At 38.9% G+C, this 15904-nt stretch overlaps 1 long non-coding RNA gene across 1 annotated transcript in view; it reads left to right on the forward strand.

Moving 5' to 3' along the window:
- The window catches only part of LOC137220708 (uncharacterized), a 472693-nt gene extending 458699 nt beyond the window's left edge, over positions 1–13994 (forward strand). Inside the window, exons 5-7 of the long non-coding RNA XR_010941752.1 lie at positions 1595–1719; positions 7774–7912; positions 13014–13994. This is a non-coding gene — a long non-coding RNA (uncharacterized lncRNA). The remainder of the gene's footprint in view (positions 1–1594; positions 1720–7773; positions 7913–13013) is intronic.
- Positions 13995–15904: the final 1910 nt, after the last annotated feature.

Below are 15904 nucleotides of genomic sequence, written 5' to 3' on the forward strand. Positions count from 1 at the left end.
GACACCTAAAAGAAGAGCACCCGTGGGTGGAATGGGAGGTGTTCATTGATTAAGAGTTGGAAAAACTAATTTCTTTCCTATAGTTCCAAGGGATTTCATAGCAACAGAGGAGAACAGAGTCCTAGTCCTTTAAAACCATGAGGCACCACTTTGTCTGACATATTTCTTCGATATCTTCCAAGGTACATGGAATATAGGTATTCCAAAATGGGTGAAAGAGAAATCTTCCTTGTCATTGTTTAAAACCCCTCCAAGGAGACTCTGAATTCTGTTAGAAAGACAAACCATTCTTCTTCCTGTAGGAGCCTAAGCTCTTCAGATCTCATCTACATCTCTCTTGTTTCCATTTAAATTTAGTGCCTCCTCTGTAGTGCTTAGAGTAAAGAGAGAGGCTCCCCCTTCCTGGGAAAACTGAAGTTTCCCACTGGCCCCCAGCTCCACATGGGATGGGGCATGGCTTCACGCCACATGATTTACCCTGAGGTGCAAAAAACAGTGTTCTGTAAACAGTTCTAACAACTGTTATAAGTACTAAGGCTGCTCTCCCAATCAGGTCCCTGATAAGTTGAGCATTCCTTGCCCTATCATAACAGAGCACATGTTGCCTGCAGGGCTAGCTGTGAAAATGACAGAGCAATGCTCCCAAACAGGTTGGGTGGTGAACATGGGCCCCATGACTCACCCTTACCTTAGTTCTAACAGACAGGCTTTGGAAACCAGGCTGGTTAGGGTCTGCTAGGTGGATTCCATGTGCTGCTCCGTCCTGTCTGAATTGCTCAGAAGGAGTCTCGAGCCCTGTGTGTCTAGGCGGGATGGGAGTGGGGCAGATCAAGAATGTGGCATCAGAATAGAAGCAGTGATTTCCTAAGTCCTTGGTCAGCTGTGCGAAGCCTAATGTCTCGTTTAGTGCAAGTTTCATGAAGTCAAACCACCAGATCAGGCTTGGGGAGGTTACCTGTCGTTCGGGCTGGTTTTTACCCTTTGGGTTTTGTATAAATTTGAAAACAACAAATAAGACGTGAGCATTTTTCTTGCATACGCTCTGTCATCCTAGTCTCGATTTCAGTAGATTCTACTGTGTCAGCTGAATGGAAGAAATATGCGGCTCATGTCCATGTTTCCATAAGCACATAATATTACTTATACTACAAAGTAGTAATTATTCCGATAAAACGATGAAATATTAATAAAGGTGGAATTATGAGTTTGACATTACCAATGGCAATATAAAGATTATCGATTTTTTTTTTCTATTACTGAAATGGTTTGAATTGTATTCCTTGTCCAAGGCCTCGGGAATTATTAAAATTCCTTGACTACACAAGCGTCTCATGAGATGTGTTAATGAGATTGTTTTCTGATATGCAAAAGTGTTCTGACACAGTTTTTAAATGCATGCTGCACATCCCCAACCAATTATCATACAAAATGCAACTGTTTCTCTTTGTCAGTCACTAGCGCCTGAATAGACAGCATTAGACCCAGCTGCATAATTCTGGTTTATTTTTCATGTCTGATACTATAGTAATGTTGTGAGGCATTTACTTAGCAACAGGGGTAAATGTTTGTTTTAAATGTGATTTCCTTTCTTCAGCCTCTTTGGAAATATGCCTAAATTAAGAAACGTGCCTTCAGTTTCTTCAGAAGAGCAAGCACGTGTTTGCACACACACCTCGGCTTGGCTTGTTTTTTCTTCCTCCCTGTGGTGATCGTGATGAGGTGAGTGTTTGTGCTAGCAAAATTCTGGAGTGCGGACAAACTGTGCTGCACTTTTATTAATGCAAGATGGAAAATGTGACCAAAATATTGTAGAAAATCTAATTTATGTCTGCTCAAGCTTTGTATTAGTTTGCTGGGGTTGCCGTAACAAAGTACCTCAAACTGGGTGCCTTCAACAACAGAAGCTTATTGTCTCACAGTTCTGGAGGCTGGAAGTCTGAGATCAAGGTGTTGGCAAGGTTGGCTCCTTCTGAGGGCTCTGAAGGAGAATCTTTTCCATTCTTCTCTCCTGGCTTCAGGTGGTTTGCTGCCAATCTTTGGTGTTCCTTGGCTTGAAGATCTCCACCTTCATCTTCACATGACACCCTCCCTGTGTGTGTGTCCAAATTTCTCCTTTAAGGTACCAGTCATATTGGATTAGGAGCCCACCCTACTCCAGTATGACCTCATCTTAACTAATTACAACTGCAACAAACCTGTTTTCCCATTCTGAGATCCTGAGGGTTAGGATTTCAACATATGAACTTGTAGGGGATACAATTCAACCCATAACAAGCTTCAAATAAATAATAGACTATGTAATTCAATGAACAGATATTAAATTGTAAGTTGATTCTTCAAGATTAGTGTGACATTTGCTTTTCAACTTCTAGTAACTCCCTCAGGACTCTTGTGTCTTCCTTTACCAAGCAGCAGAAAGAAGAGTTATAATTTGCAGCAAAGCCCTTACTGTCCACCGAATTTCGGTCCAGCCTTTCCCATTATAAGATATTAAAAAGACCTTATTACCAAGTGCTCCTCATTTCAGTCACTGTTTCCCTCCGTGTTTCTATTAATTTTGATAAACATATGAGAGTACATGCTTTGTAAAGGGAAGGGGCAGCCTTCACTGGGAGTCAAGCTTAATCACAGCGTAGGTATTAAACTGAGCCCAGAGACCTTTTAAGGTTTGCAAATTCTTACGGCGTAATAAGTTAGGAACTTAAAACTCAGCATCGTAAGCTATCTTCCAGACCCTAAAGAATACTGTAAAAGGATACTAAGTTGGAATGGTTATAGGAAATGTCACATTCAGAGACATGGCTGATCAGGACCTCATTAATTGTTGCAAGATGCACAGACTACCAAAATCAGGGATTAGGACTAGAGCCACACAAGAGTTGGTGGGAAGGGGACATGTACTAGTAGGTGTGAGAGAGAAGTTCAGTCTAGCAGGCAGAATAATGTAGAGTCTGAGAGGCCTGATAACAGATAGCAGGTGGCATGCCAGGCTGGCACTCCCAACTTGGAGTCACAGAGATGGGTGGTAAATCTTGGCCTTGGGAAATTCGGGAGCAGATGGTGATCAGAAACACAGGCAAGCAGTTGAAATTTGAGAGGTCAGACCCAAGCCACAATGCTTCTGGTAGGAATCTTCTCTCAGATATGGTGGAGACCCTCCTCAACACTTGAATTTGTCACTCCTCAGTTTTTGGAGGCGTTGCTCTTTCTCTGTTGGCGTCCTGTCACTCTAATGCTCTCATTCTCCCCGGTTCTCCTGCTTGTTATTCATTCACTAAAACCCTTCTGCTGTGTGTTTCAGGGAGGGAAAGGTGATCGTCACGGGGGCAGATGCAGTAAAGCAGTGGGGAGAGATGTTCGAGTGGACTGAGGAGGGGGTGGGAGGTAAGAACTAGAGAGTCTTGCTGTGACAGGAAGCGGTTGAACGAGTGGTCTCTGAAAGAGCCCGGGCAGTCCTCAGGGTCCTGACTCTTCACCGCCCACACTCACTTTGAAGTCATTTCACTTATATCCTTCCCTTTCAATGCCATCCACACACTGATTACTCCTCAACTTGTACCTTCAAACCTGACTTCTCTCCTAAGCCTCAGACTCATGCTTCCGACTGCTTACTTGAGCTCTGCCTTTGTATGTCTCCAACAGAATCCATCCCCTGCAAAGTTGCCAGAGGGATCTTCTAAAACTGTAAAGTAGATCATGCCATTTTCTTACTTAAAGGCTTCCAATGGCTTTCTAAAATACTTAGAATAAAATCCAAATTCCTGGGCTTCCCTGGTGGCGCAGTGGCTGAGAATCTGCCTGCCGATGCAGGGGACATGGGTTCGAGCCCTGGTCTGGGAAGATCCCACATGCCGGGGAGCAACTAGGCCCATGAGCCACAACTCCTGAGCCTGTGCGTCTGGAGCCTGTGCTCCGCAACAAGAGAGGCCGCGATAGTGAGAGGCCCACGCACCGCGATGAAGAGTGGCCCCCGCTTGCCGCAACTGGAGAAAGCCCTCGCACAGAAACGAAGACCCAACACAGCCAGAAATTAATTAATTAATTTTTTAAAAAATCCAAATTCCTTTTTATGGCCCTCAAGGTTCTACATAATTTTCCTCCCTAATCTCACTTCCTATCATTTTCCTGTTCTTTCACTATGCTCCAGCCACACTACCAAATGTATGTCTGTTGGTTGAGCAAGCTCTCTGATTGTGAACTTGTAGTTCATTGTACCTGGATGATCATCCTCCAGATCGTCACTTGATTTCCTCCTTCTCCTCACTCAGGTCCAAGTGGATAGGTCACTGCTTCCTCCGTGGCCTTTTCCGGACACACAATTCAAAGTAGCAAAGTCCACCCACCCACCCAGACACTCTTTCACGTTATACTGGTTTACTTGTTTCACAGTATGTATTCTTGCTGATTTGTTTACATCTATATTGCCTGTTTTTACTCCCAACCTCCCATCACCAAATAGACCATAACTCAAGAGAATAGAGACCATGGTGGTTTGTGTTCGTTTTTGCTTGTTTGTTTGGCTCAGCATGGCATTTCCAGTACTCAAGATAGCACCAGGTATGTAAATGTTCCATAAGCATTTATTGAATAAGTGACTGGAAATATGCCCAGAATCCAGCCATTTCCTACCACCTCAACTGCTTCTGCTCTGGTATAAGCCACTGTGTTCTCTTGCCTCAGTTACTGAAATAGCCTCCTAATTGATTTCCCTACTTCTGCTTTTGCCTCCCTCAGTCTATTCCCAACACAGCAGTCAGAGTGAACTCATTAAAAAGGAGATAAACACTTCTCTGCTCAAAATTCTCCAATAACTTCTCATCTCAGAGTAAAATCCAAAGTCCTCCCTTTATCCAAATCTTTTGCTACCTCTGATTTTATCACTCTTACTCTCTCCCTTCCTCACTGTACTTCATCTATAGTGACCTCCTTGATATCCCCTGAGGACACCAAGCATGTTTCTGCTTCAGAAAGTTTGTACTTGCTGTTCCCTCTGAGTGTAGTTTTCTTCCCCAGACATCCAAATGGCTTGCTCTTCTCTTGGACTTCCTTCAAGTCTTAACTAAAATATCACGTTATCATCAAGACCCTAACAGTCTACCATAATATAAATATTATATATTATATATATAATTTGTATATATTATATGTTATAATATAATTATAATAATATAGTCAACACCAGGCCTATCTTGAAAAAAAAAAGTATCAGTAGAGAGTCAAACATTTAGCTCAATTTGATCTGTATCAGAAATCTTGGTATCATTTACTTAGCCTTACAAATTATGCTATTTCAGTTCACAAGTAATGAATTTCAGCTATTCAAGATATTGACTGTATTTTGAGATATCCCTCTTGAGAAAAACCCTTGAAATCATTGAAATGGTGTTTATTGACATCATTAGTGTCATGGAGAAATGATTGTTTTCACTTTCCTCATTTCAAAAACTCTTATGACAAATTTCCCCTTGGCTTCCTCATACTTTAATGGAAAAAAGCAAGGTTTTGATACAAGATGCCTATGTATTTGCTCATGAACCAAAAAGATATATGCTTATTGGCTAGAACATAGTAGTATTCAGTTTTCCTCATTTATTTCAATATTAGATCAAGATCAGGAAATATTCTGCCAACTGTTCTCTTTGCAAACAGTAGGGTTCTAATGCTCAAGTACTTTAGTCTCCTTTAATGTTCACAGCAGCATATATAAATGGTGTCCTTTAGTACTGATCCCATACACCTATCTCATGAATTGTATTTAACTCTTTTTTTTTGTATTTAACTCTTTGCTAACTATTTTAAAATGTTATCTTTCTATACCGTGACTTTTCAATATTAACATAATAAAAATATGTTGATCATTTCTTCTTCATATATGCTCCACTTATGCTGAGAAATTATTCAAGTTCTGTACATCAGTGGTTTTAGCCAAATATGAAGCAAAATGTATGCTATCAACTATATAAGCTCTTAAACGTTTTATGCTGTTATATTATTAGTATTTTATTATCAATGCTGTAGCTTCTGAAACTGTCAAATTGTCTCTACATTCCCTGGAATCACCAGAGGTTTATGGATCACACTTGAAGAAACACTGTTACCTCGATGGGGAGCCAATAGAATTGTATTAAAGATTATTTTTTTAAATATATTTAAAGGAAATATGAGTAGGGCAAATGAGGAAAGAAAGAGTAATGGTGGGAGGAGGGAAATAGAGAGCATGTTCTTTTATACACTCATTCTCCCAGTCAAATTTGCCAAGGCAGGAAGTGACATCAACAGCAACCAGAGTCCTATGACCAGGGGACCCTACTCCTCCCACCCTCTTCTCCAGAGGGAACATAAGAAATGGAGAACCAAGTCCACTCAGGTCTATGGCCCCAATCTTTCCTTGTTTGAGATTCCTCTCAGAACACGGTACATTCCTCTTCTTTTCTATTGTTGGTAGTTCTCCCATATTGAAATTCTTGGGCAGTGATTTGCACATTTGGGAGGGCTAGAGATTGTCTCCCCCAAATTCATATGTTGAAATCCAATCCCCAATGTGATGGTGTCTGGAAATGGGGCCTTTTGGGTGATTAGGTCATGAGGGTAGAGCCCTCACGAATGGTATTAGTTACCTTATAAAAGAGACCCTAGAGAGCTCCCTGCCCCCTTCTACCATGTGAGGACACAGCAAGAAGATAGCCATCTATGAACCAGGAAGTGATTTCTCACCAGGCACCAAAACTGCTGGAGCCTTGATCTTAGACTTCCAGCCACCAGAACTGTGAGAAATAAATTTCTGTTGTTTATAAGCCATGCAATCTATGATATTTTTCTATGGCAGCCTGGACTAAAGGAGGGAGCAATTGGAGCAGAATGGATACTACCTTTTTGTGCTGCACTAGCTTTTGGCTGTGTGTCTACCCATGGCTGGCCATCCTCACCCCATATCCTAGTGCAGAGTATAACACTCGCCACGTTAATACAGCTTGACAAGACACTTGACTTTCTAAGTGCTTTCACATTCATTATTTCATCTGGGTGTGGCTAAACTGCCCTGACCAAGCCAAGGAAATTTCCCCCCTGAGCTGGAAAGAGGTTTGTTGAAGGTACAGTTCAGTCACAATACCTCCTCCCCTTGAAGAGAAACATTTACAGAGTTGATGAGGTCTCTGCAAGAGCAGGAAGGATACAAGAGCTTTCTACCATCCTATCCTGTCTATGAAATTTAGTTTTTGCTGAAAGAAGAGACATGGGAGTTTTTAAGAAATGGGTCAGGATAAAAATGAAGTTTAGTTCATTAAGAAAGGAAGAAACAGTCCTCTCAAAACATGGGTGCAGCTCAGAAATATTTGACTCATCGGAGTGATAAGACTTGCTGACATGGGCTGCGTGCTCCTCAACTTCACAGAGACTTTCAAGTGCCATACGCCACTGAAAACACAAATTCCGGTTCAGGCATGTAGCCTAAGAGATTCTTGTGTAACCTGTGCTGCAAGGAGCTAAAATCTTTAATCATGTTGATGGAATATGTAAGATTTCACTGAACTGAGACATTTGAAGTAACACTTAAGGACATCTGCATTTATGCCCCAGACACCCAGGTTCTAGAATTGGGTTAGGTTTCCTCTTTCTTTATAGGTATCATAGTATCATGGTATAGGTATCATGGGCAAAAGCTGCCTCCTTCTTCCCTCCCTGCCTCCCTTCCTCCCTTTCTTCTTTACTTCCTTACATCTTTTCCTCGTTTCCTGCCATCCTCACACTCTCTCTCCTCTCTTCTTTCCACAGCTATTTACCACCTATCATGTGGCAAGCTTGATGCTCTACTTCAGAGGTTCTAAGATAATTTGTACATCACTTTGCCTGCCTTAAAGATGCTCATAAACCAACAAAGAGAGGCATCTGATCCATGTGTTATCAACTCAAGGTGAGTCTTCTCTTGCCAATATATTCCTTTTTGTTTCATTAATACAATTCTGCTTCTTTAAAGGAGATTTAAACAGCTGTGAAACCCCATCTTGTTTCACATTCTCAGGGTAAAAAGCACAAATTCAAATTAATGTATGATACAGTTAGTGAACATAAAATATACTTAATTAACGTATTCCACATGTTAATTTGAACCCTCAATTGGGATGTAGTTTCTTTATATACATGAAAACTTGAGTTTTCAATGAAACATGAGTGTTTGTGCAGTGATTCAAGCTACTAACAGGGTTACTGAATATAGGAAAATACTTCCTACAAAATAGACTCTAGGGAAACATCAAGCCCTGACTCTGTGATCATTACAACACAGCAGAATAATAATTAACTAAATGTATGTTACTTTTCCTTGAGTGTCATTTAGGTGGGCAAAATAATAAAGTAACTTCAGATCTGGCATATAATTTTCATCAAACTTCAAAATTTGAGACATTTAAAGAAGCAAATTCAGGGCTTCTTGTTCCCTAAATAATGTGAATTCGTTTACCTGAACCCCTTCCCCCAAGTACACAAAGTATAACATTATTCGAAATGTGTAGTTGAGATAACAGGAAAAGTAAGAACAATTCTCAGGTGGCAGGTAATCTGAAAAGCAGAGCACAATCCCATGAGGCACAGCTGAGGCTTCCCTTGGCCGTTAACCCCAGGTGGAAGTGAGTGTGGGGGAAATAGGATGTTAGGACTTTGCTGGTTCAAGCACCCTAAGAGCTTTTATTTTAAGATCTTCAGGGTTGCAGAATAAATCCTTAAGCCCATGAAGAGAGAACTAGAAACTTTAAAGGGCTGTTCCTGAGTAAAATACAGGACTGAAAATGCTGTGTGCAGTGACACAGGAAGGCAACAGCAAAGTTTATCTGTCTCTGCCTGAGTTCCTGGGCAATTTATATTTTGGGTCTGCTGCAGGCATAGATGTGGGGTTTGAGTTTACACTACCCTCAAGGTCCTCAAGGTTTAGGAATCCTCACAATGAGAAATGAACGCCAATGTGCCCCTGTACCAATGATAATTCTGGGGCACTTGCCAGACACAGAGACCCCACCACTCCAAAGCATACATGCGCCATGACTCCCACCGATGAAGTGCTTCTCAAGTTCAACTTTCACAAGTAAACAATCCAAGATGGATAAGAAACTAAAGATGGAACAGGTAGCAGCGTTAGAAGATCAGTATTTTCACATTACAGCATATTCTAATGGAGAATATAAAATTATTGAGTTCAAATAATTAAAGGTAATGAAAAGAATCAAAACTGTAAGAAATACACAAGAAACAAATATCAAGAAGATTAAAATAAATTAAATGGAACTTTTAAAATTAAGCAATAACCAACTGGCTTATGGAGCATATTAGAAACAGCTGAAGCAAAAATATTGAACTAGAAGATAGATCTAAGGAAATTAAGTAAAGCTCAATTGAGGAAGATAAATTAAAAATATGAAAGTGAGATTCAGTGACATGAAGAGAGAATGAGAAGTTCTAATATATGTCTACTAAAAGTTCAAGAGGGAAAAGAAAAAGAATAATGAAGAGTCAAATAGTAACAAGAGGATGGCTGAGAATTTTATAAAATTGATGAAAAGCGTGAATATTTAGGTCCCAGAATAAAAAGTTTTAAGTAAGATAAATAAAGGAAAAACTACTGACAATAGACCCCCTTGTGGTAACAATAGAGCCAGAGTACAATTGGCTAATATCTTCATATTGCTGAAAAAAATAGCTGTCAACCTAGAATTATAAATCAGACAAACTATCAATCAAGAGTGAAAGCATAATAAAGGCAATTTTAAACAAAATGACATAGAGACTTTACCACCCACATACCCTTGCTAAAGCAATTATTAAAGTATTTACCTCAGATAAAAGAAAATTGGACCCAGAAGGAAGAGAGGTTTCCAAAAGCAATAGTGGGCAAAATAATTGGCAAACATAGGGTAAACCTAAACACATGTTAACAATATAAAAATGAAAATAATTATGAACAATGTGAGATTCATAAAAACAAAGTCAAAATAAAAATCTGAGAAAATGACATGTAAGAGAAGGGGAGCCATCAGAGTTAAAGTTTCTAAAGTCCTTGTAATATTTGGAAATGTGGTAAAATTCTTGATCCACTTTGAACTTTGTTCAGAAGGCATGCATTTTTAAAATCAAACCATAAACCATAACATCATAAAGATTAAGTGTATAATTTCCTAACCAATGAAAGGAAAGAATGAATTAAGGAATATATCAGTCTAATACTTGTTTTGAAAAGAGGGAAAAAAAGAAAAATATGTGATATAGAAAGCATAAAATAAAGTGATAGAAATGAAAACTGTCAGGGATAGAATAACTTTAAATGAATGAACCTCATCAGTTAAAAGACAAGGATTACCAGATTGGATTAAGGAAATAGAATCCAGCTACTTGATATTTATAAAAGTTGTACTTTGTCTTATTCTTGTTGTATTAGTCTGTTCTGGCTGCCATAACAAAATAGCAGACTGGGTGGCTTAAACAACAGAAATATCTTTTCTCACAGTTCTGGAGGCTGAAACTCCAAGGTTAAAAAGCTGTCAGGTTTTATTTCTTTTAAGACTTTTCTTCCTGGGTTGTAGATGGCTGCCTTCTTGCTATATCTTCACATGGACTTTTATTGGTGCATGCATGGAGAGGGAGAGAGAGAGAAGGCTCTGGTGTCTCTTCTCATAAGGACACTAATCCTGTTGGATCAGAGTTCTACCCTCATGACCTCATTTAAACTTAATTACTTCCTTAGAGGCCTCATCTCCAAATACAGACACACTGGGGTTAGGGCTTCAATATATGACTTTTGTGGGGACAAAAACATTCAGTCCATAACATTGGTCTTCCATAAGTAGAACACAAGGCGAAGATTCCGATGCTAATTGGAATGTGGTAGGGGATGAACAGAGAAGGAGGGTGAGAGGAAAAAAAGGAAGTAAAGCATTGATGAAAAAGAACGCAGGTGGAGGACCCACAATACCTGATTTCGAGATTTACTATAAAGCTACAGTAATCAAGGTAATGTGGTCTTGATAAAAGAATAGACAAACAGGCTAATGAACCAAAATAGAGAGCCCAGAAAGAGATCCACACAAATATATCCAATGGATCTTTGACCAAGGAGAAAAGGCAATTCAGTGGAGAAAGCATAGTCTTCTCAACAAATGGTGCTGTATGTCAACAACTGGATATTGACATGCATGGTAAAAACCTGGGTAAGACCTTACACCTTCCTCAAAAGCTAACTCAAGATGGGTCATAGAGATAAATGTAAAATGCAAAGCTATAAAGCTTCTAGAAGAAAACATGGAAGAAAAATCTGTGAACTTTGGTTTAGAGATGAACTTTTAACTACAACACTAAAACCATGACTGATAAAAGAAAAAAATTGATAAGCAGAATTTTATTATGATTAAAACACTTCTGCTCTAAGACATGGTTAAGAGAATGAAAAGACAAACCACGACAGATAGATAGGTATGTAGGTAGGTAGGTAGGTAGGTAGGTAGGTAGGTAGGTAGACAGATAGATAGATAGACTTATTATAAGGAATTGGCTCATGGGGCTATGAAGACTGAGATGTCCCAGGATCTTCAGCTGGAGACCAGGAGAGCCAATGGTATAGCTCCAGTCTGAGTCTGAAGGGCAGACTCTGCTTAAATTGCTGAAGAAAAAAGGTGAGGTAGCACAAATTATAATGCTGAGAATAAAAGAAGGGACTGGAATTTAGATATAATAGATGTAAAAATTCATAAGTAGACACCTTTGATTCTGGCAGTAATGGAGTAATGAGGATCACAATCATCTTCCCACTGTAAATACATATAAAACAAAATATATGAAGAAGCTGTTCCCAGACATTGGATAACAAGCAGCACTGGGCTCTGATCCTCTAGTGAAGGGATGCTGTGAGGCCCACATTCACCCAGCTCTCTGCCTGAGGGCACTTTCCAGACTAGGACACTTTCCATTCAAACAGGAAGTAGAAACCTGTTAGACAGCAATGATAGGCCTGGATGGAGAATGCAATATGGAGTTTGGGGCTGCTGAGAGAGCTGGAATTTATGGGAGTAGGGTACCAGGAGGATAGAGTTGTGCAGAGGAAGAACCCCCAAAATCTCTATAAGGGTCCTCTGGACTCTTAAGCCGAACAGTAAGCTGTGAATGCACAAAGCAAGACTCAAGGATGCCTGCAGAGAACAGTTTCTAGGAGACAGTGAAGAGATCAGGGATTCCAAGAGTGACACATTAAAACATTAGTGTTCTGACAAGCCAGAGTGGAGAGACCTCATGAACAACCCAGGCATTCAACTGAAGCTTCAAAAATACTTTGCCTTTAGCAGAGCTGCTCTGGCCCCACAATAGGGGCTATCTAGACTCTTCCTAAAATGTCTAAAATCAAGCTTCAGTAGGATCAAGCTGATCCACCATAAAATTCTACACTCCTTAAAGAAAGACAATATAAGCCAAACTCTCACAATGGAGCCTCCATAAAGTTGACCATATGATAAAAATTTGTTAGACATATATATCAAGAAGCTAGAAAATGTGACCCAAACTTGGATAGAAAACAGTCAATAAAAGCAGCCATAGATGAGGCAGTTGTTGCAGTTAGCACACAAAGGCATTAAAACAATGATTAGAAGTATGTTCAAGGACTTAAAGGAAAAGCTGGCCATAATGAGAGGGTGGGCAGGCAGGCTCAGCAGAAAAGCAAAGACTACAGAAAAGAGCCACACAGAAATTCTAAAACTAAAATAATAGTCTCTAAAGTGTTAAAAAATTCTTAGCTGGGCTTAAAAGTAGCTTGAGAACTACGGAAGAAAATATTAGTGAATCTGAAAATAGGTCAATAGAAATGATTCAAATTTAGACATACAGAGGGAAAAAAGTGAAAATAATAAACAAGGCCTTAGTGACCTATGGGACAAGAAGAAAATATATGTATCATTCGATACACAGAAAAAAAAAGGAGAGAGTGGGGTGGAAAAAAGATTTTTGAAGAAATAATAACGGGCGTTTCTGTGGTGGCACAGTGGTCAAGAATCCGCCTGCCAATGCAGGGCACAGAGGTGTGAGCCCTGGTCCGGGAAGATCCCACATGCTGCAGAGCAACTAAGCCTGTGTGCCACAACTACTGAGCCTGCACTCTAGAGCCCATGAGCCACAACTGCTGAAGCCCCTGCACCTAGAGCCCGTGTTCCGCAATAAGAGAAGCCACTGCAATGAGAAGCCGGCACACCACAACAAAGAGTAGCCCCTGCTCACTGCAACTAGAGAAAGCTTGCACAGAGCAACGAAGACCCAACACAGCCAAAAATAAATAAATAAATCTCTTTTTAAAAAAAGAAATAATAAAGAAAAAATTTCCAAATTCAATGAAAATTTTAAACTCACATTTCTGAAAGTCTTTAAAATTTCTAGCAGAATAAACACAAAGAAAACCACACCTAGGCACATCATAATCAAGTGGCTGAAAAGCAAAGATTAATAGAATATCTTAAAAGCAGGCAGAGGGAAAATGAAGAGAAAAATAATCTTAAAAAAAAAAAACCTGCTACCATCTCAAGAGAAATAATGTAGAGAAGATAAAAGAACAACATTTAAAAGTGCTGAAAGGAAAAACAAAAACATAAAACAAAATACCTATCAACCTAGAATTCTATATCCAGTGAAAATATCCTTTAAGAAAAAGGCAAATAAAGACATTTTAGTATAAAAAAGAGCGAAAGAATGTGTCAGTGGCACAGCTTCAGCTTCACTACATGAAACATTAAAGGAATTCCATAAAGCTGGTGAGAAATGATACCAGATGGACACTGAGACCTTCATTCAGGGATGAACACAGTGCGTATTCTAAAAAGACACACATACATATTTGAGATAGGCCTGTAACAGAGATGACATTTCAGTTAGCTGGGGAAAGGATGGAACTTCTGCTACTACTGTGATGTTCTATATATAATACTAAGTTACATACGTGCCTCATATTATACATAAACAACTCCAGATGGATTGAAGACTCAAATTTGAAAAACAAAACTTTTAAATTATTAGAATAAAAACTAATGTCATTGGAATAAGTAGTTGTTTCTTAATTAAGATAGAAAAAAACACAAACAAAAATTTAAGAATGACAAATTTGAACTACATTGTCATTAATAATAAATAAAAACTTTTAATAATAATAAAAGCTTCATTGTGACAAAAAGATGTGTCACATATTGGGAGAAGATACTGGCAACTCATTTATCAGGCAAAGAATAAAGTTTCAGAATACATTTTATTTCATTTTTTTGGAAAACAAATATAATGTTTATTTTTATTTGCTTTTTACATATCTTTATTTTTAACATCTTTATTGGAGTATAATTGCTTTACAATGTTGTGTTAGTTTCTGCTGTACAACAAAGTGAATCAAATATATGTATACATATATCCCCATATCCCCTCCCACTTGCATCTCCCTCCCACCCTCCCTATCCCACCCCTCTAGGTGGTCACAGAGCACCGAGCTGATCTCTCTGTACTATGCAGCTGCTTCCCACTAGCTATCTATTTTACATTTGGTAGTGTATATATGTCAATGCCACTCTCTCACTTCTTCCCACAGAATACATTTTAAAATCTTCTAAAAATCAGTAAGAAAAATGCGATGAACCCAATAGAAAAAAATGGTCCATTTTTAGCATGCAATTCACAAAGAGAAAAAAATAATGGCCAGTGAACATAAGGAAAATGTGATCAACCTCACCAGTAGTCAGGAGCAGATAAAGTAAAACAACATTGAGATAGCATGTTAAACTCCCCAAAACATAACATAATAACTAGCCTGATAATACCAAGTACTGGCAAGAACGTGGGGAAACAGGAGGTCTTCCACGTTGCTCTTGGGAGTTTCATTATGATACCCTTCTGGAGAGCAATCTGACAATATGTGTTCAGGTTGAAGATATGTATGCCCTAGGACCCTGTCTTTTCCTTTCTAGATGTCACCTAAAGGGGAGCTCTCAAGCATGAGAACAAAGAGACATGTACGGTGATGTTCGTTGCAGCAATGTTTGTAATAGCAAATGTATAGGGGAATGAATAATAAATTGGCTTATCTATGCACTAAAGTTATATATAGGTGTCTAAATGAATAAATTTGATCTATGCATTTCAACATGGATAAATCTCAAAAACAATATGGAGTGATAAGTCCAAATAGCAAAAGATAGTGATATTCCATACGAAACTTAAAACCCAAAGGATTAGACTAGATTCTTTATGTTTACTATATGTATAGAAAAAGTACAAATCCATGCATTAAGAATGGTGTACCAAATTCAGTATGGTGTTTCCTCTAAGGATGGGGGAAACACAGGCGGGGGTAGAGCTCTGGCTATATCCAAAATATTTACTATAAACATTTATTACAAATATAGAAAATAAAATTTTTAAAATGATAGAATCCTTTTAATCTTGGGCCTGTAGGTGTTTGTATATTATTTTCTATATAATTTCTTTGTTTTATTTCAAACATGCTTCCTTTTAAATTTTTTTAAGTATATCGCACATTGAAATTATACAAATTCTAATTTTATAGCTTGATGAATTATTATAAAGGGAACACACCTGTGCATCTGAGGAACACCCTGCTCAGGTTTTTGCAGAATTCATAGAAGCCCTTAGGAGCAAAGTGAACCCAAATGCCTGACCTCTCAGCTTTGTTCTTCTCTTAGAATATAGCCCCAATATTTTCCACTGTCTGTTTCCTTTTTTTTTAATTTTTTTAAAAAAATTTATTTTATTTCTTTCTTTTAGGCTGCGTTGGTCTTTGTTGCTGCATGGGCTTTCTCTAGTTGCGGTGAGCAGGGGCTATTCTATTCTTCGTTGCGGTGCACGAGCTTCTCATTGTGGTGGCTTCTCTTGTTGCGGAGCACGT

This window comes from Pseudorca crassidens, chromosome 3 (assembly GCF_039906515.1).
Source record: "Pseudorca crassidens isolate mPseCra1 chromosome 3, mPseCra1.hap1, whole genome shotgun sequence".
In the NCBI taxonomy this organism is placed as follows: domain Eukaryota; kingdom Metazoa; phylum Chordata; class Mammalia; order Artiodactyla; family Delphinidae; genus Pseudorca; species Pseudorca crassidens.